Genomic DNA, 13,506 nt, shown 5'->3' with positions numbered 1-13,506 from the left:
ATCCCAAAACACCTAACTCCCCACAGAAACAAAAAAACCACAGAAAACATCAAAAAATCCAAAACCCCCACAAAAACCAACTAAAAACCCCAAAATGAAAACCAAAAAAAACCAAAAATTCCACCAAAAGAAATCCAACCAAAAAAACAACCAGAGCAAAACTAAAAATTACAAAAGCACCTTACCACTCCTAAACACAAAACCCAAAATCACAAACCTAAATACTCCCTGTATTCCATGCTGTTTTCTTCACAGAATCTTCCAAGCCTCTGTGCTTTAGATGCCCAGAAACACCTGCTGAAAAGATGCTGAGACGGGCTGAAAAAGCCTCTTCACTGAAATGAGGAGAGCTCTTAACCCAGCACATCCCAGAGAGGGAATGAAGCCCCTCAGCCACGGCTGGAGTTAATATACCCCTGATTGTGCCCGCCTCTCGTTCCCATGCCACCCAGGAAAAGGGAGGGGGCGAATCCCACCAAGCCCTCAGAGCAGCTACAGCTGTTTGGCTCCTCTGACTCACATTCAAGGGCAGTAAAGGGCTTGTTATAGAAGAAAACTTTTCAGAAAAGTAACAGTGCTTTCTTTTTTTGCAACAACTACTTGGAGCAGAAGAACAGAAAACTGGCAAGATATAAAACTTTGTGGTAAGGTTACATAGCTAGATCAATTGGGTAATTGGGTAATTTGCTGTTACCTTACATAATTATTCTGTGTTTACCAAAAGCCATCTAATAAATTCACACCCAAAACTCCAGCAGCCCAGCTGGCCCTACCAAATCTCTATGTTTATGCATACAGTAAACAAAACCAAAATCCCAGTAATACCTATCAGAAGTCTGTGAAAGAAACCTCTTGAAATTGATCCTACCTCAAATACAAAACAACCCATGCAAAGTTAGCTTGACTCAATAAACAATTTACACAGAGCTAATAACACCAAGAAATAAAACAGCACACCATATACCACCAAAGAATATAATAGTGAAGAAAAAAGAAACCACTTTTTTTTTTTTTAAAGCTTTTGCCAGGACTCCAACAACAACTTCTTCTCCTTCTGAAATGTCCCTTCTCCTTCCCAAATTCCTTACAACTTCTGAGTTTACATCCAAGCAAAAAGCAAAATTCGTGCACTTGTGCGTTCGATGCTCCTGCCAGATTCTCTGTTTCCCTCCACATCTTCTTACACTTTCAGTCTTCACTCTGTCCTGCCGTGATGAGTTTGACGGACGAATTGGTAAACGTTAAGAGAGGATTTCCCTGCCTCCCTCCCCAGAGCTGGTTTCCTTAGTGCATTTCACTCAATCCCAGGCCGGCAACGATGCACGCTCACCTCAAGCGTGCAAGGCTCACAGCTGCTCGGCTAAATGCGGCTGTAATCGGCTAAACTCGGCCATTGTCATCTGCATTCGGCTGGACTCGACCCTTCGGCACGGATCGCCTCGCTTCGGCCGAACTCGGAGCCGCTCTCTGCGCTCGGCGCGGCTCGGCTCGCTTCGGCCGAACTCGGAGCCGCTCTCTGTGCGCCCGGCGCGGCTCGGCTCGCTTCGGCCGAACTCGGAGCCGCTCTGTGCGCCCGGCGCGGCTCGGCTCGCTTCGGCCGAACTCGGAGCCGATCAGTGCGCCCGGCGCGGCTCGGCTCGCTTCGGCCGAACTCGGAGCCGCTCTCTGCGCTCGGCGCGGCTCGGCTCTCTTCGGCCGAACTCGGAGCCGATCAGTGCGCCCGGCGCGCCTCGGCTCGCTTCGGCCGAACTCGGAGCCGCTCTCTGCGCTCGGCGCGGCTCGGCTCGCTTCGGCCGAACTCGGAGCCGCTCTCTGCGCCCGGCGCGGCTCGGCTCGCTTCGGCCGAACTCGGAGCCGCTCTCTGCGCTCGGCGCGGCTCGGCTCGCTTCGGCCGAACTCGGAGCCGCTCTCTGCGCTCGGCGCGGCTCGGCTCGCTTCGGCCGAACTCGGAGCCGCTCTCTGTGCGCCCGGCGCGGCTCGGCTCGCTTCGGCCGAACTCGGAGCCGATCAGTGCGCCCGGCGCGCCTCGGCTCGCTTCGGCCGAACTCGGAGCCGCTCTCTGCGCTCGGCGCGGCTCGGCTCGCTTCGGCCGAACTCGGAGCCGCTCTCTGCGCCCGGCGCGGCTCGGCTCGCTTCGGCCGAACTCGGAGCCGCTCTCTGCGCTCGGCGCGGCTCGGCTCGCTTCGGCCCAACTCGGAGCCGCTCTCTCCGCGTTCGGCTGAGCTCGCCTCGGCTCGGCTCCCTGACGGCGGGCAAGCGGCGCCGCCTCACGTTAAACTCGCCCGGCTCGGGGCTCTCCTGCTGCCGCGTCCCGCGGGCGGCCCGGCCATCGCACGGACACGATCGGGAGCGCGGCGTGGCACAGGAGCTCATTGGGCAGTGACCGCACTCGCGCTAATTAGCGCGCACGAGAGCAGCGGGCTCGGTTCGGCTGAGCTCGGCTCCGTTCAGGCAGCCTCGCAAGCCTGGCCTCGGTTCGCTCGAGGCCGTCAGGTTCCGCCGGTCTCGCCTTGGTTCGGCCGAAGGAGGCGTCGTTCGCTCGTGTTTTTACAAATATCTTTCTATATTGACTGTATATTTCTATATTTAATTTTATACTTCTATAATACTTCCATTATTCCAAATAAAAACCCCGTCTCTAACCAAATAAATAAAAAAACCCTTCTTTTAAAGGATACTGAAATATTTTTTATTTATACTTTGTATAATTATACATTCATATTTTAATTTATCGTTTCTTTGGATGTATTACATTAATAATGATATATTATATATATAAAATTTTAAAATAGATTTAAATTATTATTTAAATTATGTATAATATCTACTGCTACAACTAATTTTTTCTGATATTTTAAATTTTTATATTTATCTGTATGTATTTATTATATATTTCTAAACTTAGATTTCTACCTTTATATTATTTGCATTTATAATTTTTACAATCAAAACACTGCCTATTGACCAATAAAGAAAACCCGCTTTATTTAAGTATTTTAAAAATATTTTCATGTTTATAATTTTCATATTTATATTTATAATTTGTTCAATATTACATGAGAACACACCTGCTCCTGCACCGCAGTGGGGCCCCCTCTCCTGGGGACCTTGGGGTGCCCCAACGGCATCAGAGCCCCGAGTCTTCACCCCCTTCTCCTCTATTTAGAAACTACACTGGAACTTTTTTCTGGAAATAAAGACATTACCTAAATCCTCTCCCCGTGTCCTAGACAGATGGATATTCAGTTATTAGTTGGCTGGGCAGCAGTTTCTTAAATAGAATGATAAACAAGATGTGAACATTTCAGCTACAAGCAAATAGGCAAATCTGAACAAGGTACTGGTGGGCGACCACTGAAGTTATTTTGAAGGAATTTTTTAAACAATAAAATATTGATACCACAAAAATAAAGCAAAAAGCTAACTACTGGCTAAGACAAAATTAACTTTTGACAGCAACAACATTCCAACCACACAGGCTTTTTCCCGATGTCATACCTTATAACTACCTCTCTTGGGAATTCTCATCATGTATCCCAAAAGGAATAAATACCTCAGAGCGTCCTAAAGCAAAAAGTAGCACACATGAGCTCCTCACACTCCCGGGAGGCCTGCACAGCGTGCACTGAGTCTGCAACAAATTCTGCTCAGTGAGAGTCTGCAAACAAAGGTTCAATTGATGAATTGAACTGATTGTAAAGGGAGGTTTTCTAAGCACAGAAGCACAACAAAGAACAAGCAAAAACAATTCTTAAAAAAAACCTGCAAGTTTTATTTAGCATATATGCGACTGATTTCCACCCTGTGGCTTCTCACTTTGATTCGCGTCTGTAGGTTCAGGAAGATGACAATGCACACTCTGCCCTCCCTGAGCCCCCCACAGCAGCTGAGCGCTGCTCCGTGCGCTCAGATCGTCAGGAACTGGATTGCCCGCATGGACTGGAACTGCTCTGCTGCAGATTCAGGAGAGAGAGGCTGGCTGAGGCGTCGTCCCAATTCCATTTCTGTGTGACGAGAAGCGGTTTGTTCCCAACGGGTGCAACAATCCCCAGCTCGCTTCCATGGTGAGTACCGATGGCACACAAATGGCAGCCTGAGGAAATCGTGTTCTGGGCTCTAAGTGGTCGGGACAGGGTCTGATTTTTTGTTTTGCATCTGTATGATGATTAGTACGACAGGGCCCTGATCGATGACATGGCAGCACAGAATTAAAAACTCCTCAATAGGATTACATCGACTTCTAGGAAAAGACAAAAGCCTAGGACCCTTCTGAAATCTATTTTTAATGCGAAGCACACGGATTGTCACTATGCTGTGCCTTCCAGCTTTTCAAAGCAGCTTACCTCTGAAGACCAGAAAACATTTATTTCTACAGAAACAATGGGCAACCCCCAGGCTAATCTCAGCACTACTGTTTAATAGGGGATCTGCCAGCGTGCCAGTCCAGCTTCAAGTGTGCTTTATTTCAGTCTAACATCCCCTCAAAATTCTTCTCACATCTCCCAACCCTGACATCTTATTTTTCCCTAAAGCTTCTCATCATTAGCAATTTCCAAGTAACATGGTATTTTTACAACATTCAAAAATGTCATGCTGGACTGTGCTAGAGAGTAATTTGCAAATATAAGCTTAGCAAAGTTTGAATTGACTTGTCCAGAGAAAAAACCTACAAGTGAACACCTACACCTGCCTACAAAGAGCTAACAAGCCCCTGGCAGCTGCCAGCATCAAAGCACAGCGGATGTTTCTAATACAGGGTAAGGATAACAATATCACCTTTTGTTCTCTCCAGCTTGTTTTCCCTGCAGTCATATTTTGCTTCTTATGATTTTTTTAGTCTCTGCATCTTCTTGGACAGCACCGAGCCCGACGACAAGGATACGAGAGTCTTTCCCTGCCGTAGGGAGAGAACCAGGAAAACAGTTAAAATAAGAACAGGGTAGTTTGAAATTCATACTTCCAATGAGAAGCAGCGCCTTACAAACAGAACAAAAGTAAACAAAGCATGGTACCTCCCTGGGGACAGAAGACTTACAAACTCTCCAGGATTTACAATTCTAGCGACCAACCCCTTCAGGACGGCAGCCAAGTGTCCCATGAGGTGGTGCTGCACCAAAGAACGATCTGAGAGGTTCCAAAGAGTGAAATGCACAATATTTTGCAAAGCCGTAAAATCTTGCAAAATAACAAAAATACAATAGATGTAAACTACAGGGTAAGAGTACAAGTGTTCACTTTAAGAGCTGGAACCATCCAGGTGAGCACCTGATAACTGGATCCTCACCAGAGTTTGAACCCTTCAGGACACAGAAGGGTTTTCCCCAGAAATTTCACAGACTGAGTTTTGATAGAAGTATACTTGCCAGACCCTCAGAAACATCACCCATTCTCCAGGTGTCTGGAGAGAACTGCAAATGGCTCTCACGTAGTTTGAGCTAGCTCTGTAAGGTCTCAGGGTGAATTTCACCAGATGCAACCAAACTGGGCAACTCCCAGTGGGACAGAAGGAACCCAAAGCTTGGGTTCGCAGAGCTGCAGCAAATACTGAGGAAACAAACATAACAGCGTAAAAAATAATAAACCATCCTTTTTTTTTTTCTTGCTTTTGTTTTTTTCTTATTCAGATCAGCATAGCAATTAAAGAGAAGGTGAAAAACTCACCATTACTGAACATTTCATCATCTGTAGGCTGAGCATCCTTAGCACAGAGGACTCCAAAGTTAAAATTCACCGATCCCTGGGAAATAAAACCAAATATTGTATGATAAACAATCAAACAGCAGACGTAAAAATTTGTTTCCTCTAAGGACTTTCGGGTACGTATGTACCTTTGCATACATCCAACACATTGGAACATACACTTTATACCATCTCCTAATAAGTAAAAATTTACCTTTAAACTTTGATAGTACAGCATAAAATTATGAACTTAAATTGGTGATCTGTTATTATTAAGTTGGTGCCTAAAGTTATTTCTGCTGTCAGGTTCAAAAAAACATTAATTTTTTTTACTGGAATGAGCAATTGATTTCAAAGTCATCACAAGCCCACCAAAACACAAAGCAGTATTCACTGGATGGGTCTGTGAGCTAGAAGTAGTTAGGCTTGTACTTCCCCCTTGCTATTCCAGAACCAATAAATCCTGTCAACAAAACCAGGATCTATGGCCCACTGCTGTGAAAGATTCTACGAGGATGATGGTTTGATTTGTGTTTAGAAGTTTTGATTTGAAATGGCCAGTTCAATGGATAAAGACAGTTTAAGTAGTATTACATTGCTATTATTACTATTTCTATTATTATTTTTACTATTACTACTGCTATTGTTATCATCTGCTACTGGAAGAAACAAACCAATAGTACCTATACTTAATTACTTTTATTTCCAGGAAATAATAAAGAAAAAGAACCAAACCAAAAAAAGTCACTTCCTACCTTTTATATCAAGGGATGAAAAATTGCTCTTGGGCTCTTCTCCAATTTATCAAGACTCATAGCACTGAAAGGCAAACAAAACAGTGCTTTATAGAAGGGCAAGTGCACATTTCAAGGCTGAACCACCAAGTGATTGCAGTGACAGCAGTTACAACATGAATCGTTCCCAGAGCCTCTGTTAAATGGAATGTTCTGTGGAACTGCCGTTTCTTTCCCAAAACACTAACTTCCAACACTTCCTAATAATATTTTGTATTTTAAAACAAAAGAAGTTAGTGAGACTCTGTGCGGAGGTCAGGTTTAAATTTATTTCCTTCTAAAGCACAGAGCTCTGTTCCATCACCCTTCACTTCGGCTCTACACTGAATCGTGGTGAGCATTTGAGGAGTGCTCAATAATCAATTCTATTTCTCTCTTTTTCTAGCTCTCTCTATTCCTAAATCATTCCAGACAAGTCAAATGAAAAATGAAAAAAACAAGTTCAGCATCAAAGTCACACTTTTTCCCGTTGTCTGGTCAAGAACAGGCTCTAAATCCACTTACTGCTGCCTTCAACGATTCAGACTTGCAAAAGCAGTCTTACATATTTTACAGGTTTATCATAAAACCCACAGAACGCAAGCTCTGAATTACAGGAAAAGGTACACAGGCAAATATCTAAAGGGATCACTTATTAGTAAATACATACCTTGGTAGAGATCGCACTGAGAACCTTTCTGAGGGACTCTAAGGGACGCATGTTTTCTGAGCACCCTATAAACAAGAAAAGCTAGGATATAGTACAGGACATCCCCACTTTTTCTACATATTCAAATAGTATTTTTAATAAAAACAATTCAGTTAAAAAAGAAGGAAGAAAACCAAGCTAATTTTACTCAGCTGTATTTACTGCCGATTTAGAGAAAAATCCCGGGCAGCGTCGGCCGTTGCGGCACACGTCGCGCCGGCAGCAGGGCCTGCCGGGAGTTGGAGTCTCGGGCTGGTAGCCACTCATGTGCCGCGATAGCCGTTGCGTCACACGCCGCGCCGGCAGCAGGGCCTGCCGGGAGTTGTAGTCTCGGGCTGACAGCCACGGCTCCGTCCCCCGCCACCGGGAGCTGCAGTCCCTCCCGGGCATCAAACGGGTCCTTCGCCCCAGGGCGGGGAAGGACCTGAGGCAGGACCGCTCCTCCCGAATGCCCTCTCTTTTCCCCTCCAACTCTTTTTCTTTTTTTTAACGCTGTTTTTCACCCCTTTCCCTTCCCTTCCCTTCTGCTCTCCTGCTTTCTTTCCTTTCCTTTCCTTTTTTTCCCCTTCCCTTTCCCTTTCCCTTTCTTTTTCTTGTATTTGTAATCTTGGTTTTCCTTCCTAGCTTTAGAATCAAAAAGCAGCAGTAGTAACTTTCTGGCTACCTGGGAGTAAAAAAAACCCCAAAACTATAATGATTGAAAGAAAACTATTTATTCCCTGGGAGCCTGAAATTTTCTACTGCTGCACATGACACAGAGCTTTTTATTCCTTCTTATATACAGTTGATATTTTATACTCGCTTTATACACCGCCCCCTGCCGTCTGCACCGGCGCTCTGCAGGCAGAGTGCTGCGGCGTCGTTCGGTTCTGTTTAAATAAACTCGGCTAAATTAGGCTTGGTTCGGCTTAGGTCTAAAATCGTTTCGGTTCGGCTTTTCGTCTAAATTCGGCTTTTCCGGCTCTTCGGCTGAACTCGGCCCGGTTGGGCTAAAGTCGGTCATATTCGGCTCTTTGTCTAAATGCGGCCAATGTCGGCTACAGTCGGCTATCGGTTACACTCGGCTATCATCGGCTCTTCGTCTCAAGTCGGCTGTGTTCGGCTACACTCGGCTCTTCGTCTCAAGTCGGCTGTTCGGCCACACTCGGCTCTTCGGTGAAACTCGGCTATTTTCGGCCACACTCGGCTCTTCGGTGAAACTCGGCTGTTTTCGGCCACACTCGGCTCTTCGGGGAAACTCGGCTGTTTTCGCCCACACTCGGCTCTTCGGCTCTTCGGAACTATTCGGCCCGGCTCGGCTCCCTCAGGGCGGGAAAGCGGCTGTCAGAGGACCCCGGCACAGCGAGGCGTTTCCCCACATGCCTGTCACAAACCCGCCGAAATACGCCCGCCCGCGGCGCCGCTGAGACGACAGCATGTGTCGGGTACACTTGAAACGTCACAGAAAATACCACCGGGGCCGCGCCGGGGTCGGTATTCCATGCAGGCAGTCCACTGACACCCACCCCGGTCCTCCACTTCCCCGCCCTTTTCGCCGCCCTGTTGAGAAGGTCAACCAAAAGTCCGCGACATCCGCGACGCGCCACTCCCAAGGTGGCGGCCTCTCGGCGCAGGGCTGCAGTACCGCGCTCTGCCCACAAGGCGGCAGCACTGCCGCCCGCCCCAGCCGGGGGCGCAGCGCGCCTCGGGGCTGCGGGCAAGCAAGGTGGCAAAAAAGAACAGGGGCGACCCCCGCCAAAAACTGCTCTGAAATAAATGCCAAAAACCTGCCTCTTACCCCACCAGAATCAAACAAGGCCCCTTGCTTTAAAGCCATGTTTAAATAAATTTTTTATTTCCATTTTTCGTATTTATATTCACATGCATAGCTATAGTGGACATTGATGTAGCATGTAATTTATATAACATTATTCTATTTCTATTATTTATATTTACTTATATTTTGTGCTTTTATAAATATCTTTCCACATTGATTGCATATTTCTATGTCTAAAATTACATTTCTATCATGCTTTCACTATTTAAAATACAAATCCCATCCTAACTAAATAAATACAAAAAAGCTCTATTCTTTTAAACTACATTGAAATATTTTTATATTTATAGCGCTCATGACTATATTCACATTTATATTTGCAGTTTATACTTAAGTATTATATTAATCATTATGTATAACATGTATCCTATTCAAATAAGAGATAAATTATTTTCCTAATTATGTACCATATCTGCTGCTACAACTTATTTTTCCTTACATTTTTAATTTTTATATTAACCTTCAGCTATTTATGATCTATTTCTATTCTTAGATTTCTACCTTTATATTATTTGTATTTATAATGTTTATACTAAAACACCTGCTTTTGCCAAATAAAAAAAAAATCCCCTTTATTTTAAACTACTTAAAAAAACCTAGAGTATATCAATCTGGTATAACATATAACAAATGATAGATATGATAGATGTAAAATTGATATAAATATTGTAGTGTATTATGGGAAATAAATAAAAATCAGGGTTCCATAACACAAGTAATACTGTATAAATGTTATATTTATGTTATTTTATATTTCAAATAATTTAACATTTCTTTATATATTTGCATATACTTGACAAACATTTCTATATTTATACTTGGGTTGCGATTTTTTTCTGGGTGTTTTCTGGGTCTTTTCTTGCCCTTCTTCGAATTTTTTTCTGGGTTATTTCTTGTCCATCTTGGGGGTTTTTTCTGGGTTTTTTCTTGCCCATCTTCAGACTTTTTTCTGGTTTTTTTCTTGCCCATCTCAGAGTTTTTTTTTGGGGGTTTTTTCTGGGTTTTTTTCTTGCCCATCTTGGGTGATTTTCTGGGGTTTTTCTACGTTTTTTTCTTGCCCATCTGGGATTATTTTCTGGGGTTTTTTTCTCGTTGCTTTCTTGCCCATCCTGGGCTTTTTCTGGGTTTTTTTCTTGTCCATCATGTGGTTTTTTTCTGGTTTTTTCCTGCTCATCTTCGTCTGGTTTTCTGGGTTTTAAGCCAAAATCGGTACATATCATGTCAGTTCATGCAATACAACCCGGCTGGGGATTTTTTATTCTAAATTTAACAAGGAGTCGCAAAACCTGGAAAGCAAAAGTCACACACACAAGGTTAAATCCAGTCAGCATGCATTCACACACGCAGAAACGAGCAGACACAGACAGACACAGCCACGTGCTCTCACACACGCTCACACAATCTTTCCACTTAAATGCTCACTGCGGCCCTTACTCGAGATGCTGAAGAACGTGCTGTGACACATCTTCTGGCTGCCGCTCCTTGAGGTAAAATGGCAGATCCTGGGGAAATCAGCAGCCTCGGGGACCTGTGAGACGACAGGAAGGGTCAACGAGTGGCTATCTGACAGCTAGGACTTGTCTCCTCTCTGGACTGATAAATTTTCTACCCAAAATCCAATAGAAGACAGATGTATAGGTACATAGAACATAAGCCACCATAGGCAGATACAATACAAGCCAGGACTTGCAAAAATTCTCTGGAAGATGAATTCTTGCGCCCTATTCCCTTTCAGAAGAAGGAACCTACACAACTACTGCAGTCATCTGAGGAGGTGCATCTGAAAAAAAAGTTAGGACAACAGTCAGACGGTTCAATGATAACTGAAGAGCTCCAGATATCCTGTGTCCATCTACAAATCCCATCTAGAGTCCAACTACACCCCACACTGCACATTACAAATCCCCGGGCCCTCTCCTATTGCACCAGGCTATGCGGCAGGGCAGAGCAGCTCGGGCACAAATGTGTGCTGACAGCCGTGACACAGGATGGACAGGACAGGACAGACAACGGGGACACAACACAGACAGAAAATTCTAGGCAAGGAAAATGGCTGCAAGGACTGAGAGAATGCAAAAGGAGATGACCGAGTTCAAACTGATGGTGAGCTGATGAGGCTCAGAGAACCCCGAAGGAAGAAGATGGTAACTGAATGATTTCTTCTAAGAACTGCAAAGATGGATGCCTAGGAATCCTACGGTCAGAATCCTCTACCTAACCTCATATTACGCCAAGTCCTAATCCACCAAAATGGATCCAGGTGGGGGCATAGCTGTCCATACAGCCCAGACCAAGACCTGACAAGACATCAGATGCGATGCTTCCAAAGACAGAAGAGAGTCTGACGCCTGTCTGAGCTCCCCAGTCAAAAGTTCTGTGGCCTGGGTGCCAGGACAGGGCATGCAGAGATCACAGATGCTAACAATGATGCCAAGATTAATGACAGGCACCCCTAAGGTAAAAGACATGGGATACACAAACAACACACAATTCACAACAGACAAGTGACACGAGACACACCGGGACTGCTCTGCCCTGCTGCACACCTCAGCACTGTGATCAAAAGTGAGACTTGGCTTCTATGGGGCCTAAGGGGCCACTTCATTAACACCCCCCCACCTCCAAACTGGACTCAAAACCCCCTCCCTGTAATCCCCAAACCAGCACCGTGCTTTCAGCCCCTCTGTGGGTCATGGCCCTCTACTTATCTCTCATACATCTGGGGATGCTGGTCCCTGTCAGGTGCAAAGAAAGGCCACCTCATCAGATGGGAAGGTCCTGCTGGCACCGGGCTGGTGTCTCTCAGACAGCTAGATTAAAGAGAACCAAACATCAGTGCCTGAACTTGGCACCGCATCGGCCAAAACCCCACCACTCTGCTACTCACCGCGCTCCTAAGAAGGCCCGGCACCTCCTAACCCTGACCCTCTGCCACACGTGGAATGCATCTGCACCTGAAAGAAAGTTAAAACACATGTCAAACATCACCAGGATAACTCACAAGCTGCAAACACCATATGTCAATCTAGGAACAACATCTAGAGCCCAAGTACAGCCCACATTACAAATTTCAACTCCCCAAGGCTCGTCCTATTGCAGCAGGCCATGCGGCAGGGAAGAACAGCTCTGGCACAAATCTGTGCACACACCCGTGACACAGAAAGTGACAAACAGGGGGGACATGAAACACGACACATCATGCTTGTGGTGAGGGCCTCGAGGGGAAAAGGCAAAAGGGACCCCAAAGACACACCAGGGAGCACGGCACACCGGACAACACGACACAGACCGGAGCTGTTCTGCATTGCCCGCCTGAAAGCTGCCATCAAAAGTAGAGCCTCTCCCTTTAGCTGTCCTAAGAGGCCTTTGGAGAAGATTGCTTTCCCCTCTGCTCATTTTTGAATCTGTCCCAAGAACTCCCAATCTGCTACTCCACCATCTCCAGACCGCGGCCCCCGACTTATCTTTTGGATGATCGGTGAGGGGAATCCACGCTGCACCTGAAATGAGTCTGCCTTGGAGGGCTCTGTGATGGCCTGTGAGCCTCTCGGTCACTTGCAATCAAGAAAACCAAAACCAAAGAGTGAGTCCAGAGTTATGTGGGCCAAATCCCTGCAAGTCAGCTACTTGCCCTCTCCTGAGTGTGCCTGGCTCCTTCAGGCTCCAGCTTCATCCTGATTCCAAGGCTGTGGCCTTCATTAGGAGTGGCACCTGGGTTACAGAAAGACAAAGTTAAATGGCATTCCTCTGAGTGCAGTGGATCACCTTGTATGCTGTAAGCCATGGGAATGCCTCTGCTAGGCTTCTGAACAGCTTTGTGTGGGGGGGCCCTCAAATAAACACCCTTTCTCACCCTGCTGCTTGCAAACCCGCTCCCAAGAAATCCTAAACTGGATACCTGATCACCCTCCCTCTCCCAGGCACCATCCTCAACTCACCTGAAGCCTCAATCTCAAACATCATCCTTGACACTGGGCAAATCCCTCTTGTGACACGATGAATCTGCTGAAAAATAGTTGTGCTTGAGAGCTGAGCAATAACAGCCAATTCTCTCCACTGCTCACCTTGACTGCTGGCATCCAGATTGACTTCCTGAAAAGAAAGACAAAGAACAGAGCTGTAACACACTCACCATACACACTTCTGCTGCAGAGACAAATGGGGCCTCACCTGCTCGGGGCAATCCCCTCACCCGGGATGGGGCCCTCTGGCACACATTTAATCCATCTGAATCTGAAAAAAAAGTTAGGACAAGAGTCACACTCTTGTAGGATAACTGATGAGCTCCAGATGCCCTGTGCCCATCCACAGATCCCATCTAGTGTCCAACTACACCCCACATTACACATTCCAAGTCTCCAAGACTTCTCCTATCGCACCAGGCTGTGCAGCACGGCAGAGCAGCCCCATCCCAAATGTGTGCAGACACCCGTGACACAGGACAGACAGGACAGACAACAACAGGGGACACAACAGGAAAAGAAATCTCTTGGCAAGGAAAATGGCTGCAAGGACTGAGAGAATGCAAA

General features: G+C 46.0%; 1 long non-coding RNA gene across 2 annotated transcripts; it reads right to left on the bottom strand.

Annotated features, from left to right (window-relative positions):
- Nucleotides 1-4,783: 4,783 nt before the first annotated feature.
- On the bottom strand, nt 4,784-7,323 carry LOC131568994 (uncharacterized). Of its 2 annotated transcripts, XR_009275756.1 has the most exons (4): nt 7,123-7,323; nt 6,435-6,498; nt 5,662-5,737; nt 4,784-5,544 (listed from the first exon to the last, which is right to left on the bottom strand). It is a non-coding gene; the product is annotated as an uncharacterized LOC131568994 (long non-coding RNA). The 2 variants fall into 2 exon arrangements; XR_009275755.1 differs by having other exon boundaries at nt 4,784-5,737.
- Nucleotides 7,324-13,506: the final 6,183 nt, after the last annotated feature.

The sequence above is a fragment of the Ammospiza caudacuta genome, chromosome 28 (genome assembly GCF_027887145.1).
Source record: "Ammospiza caudacuta isolate bAmmCau1 chromosome 28, bAmmCau1.pri, whole genome shotgun sequence".
Lineage (NCBI taxonomy): Eukaryota > Metazoa > Chordata > Aves > Passeriformes > Passerellidae > Ammospiza > Ammospiza caudacuta.
Note: the sequence above shows the minus strand (reverse complement) of the source record. Positions and strands in the feature narration are given on the sequence as shown.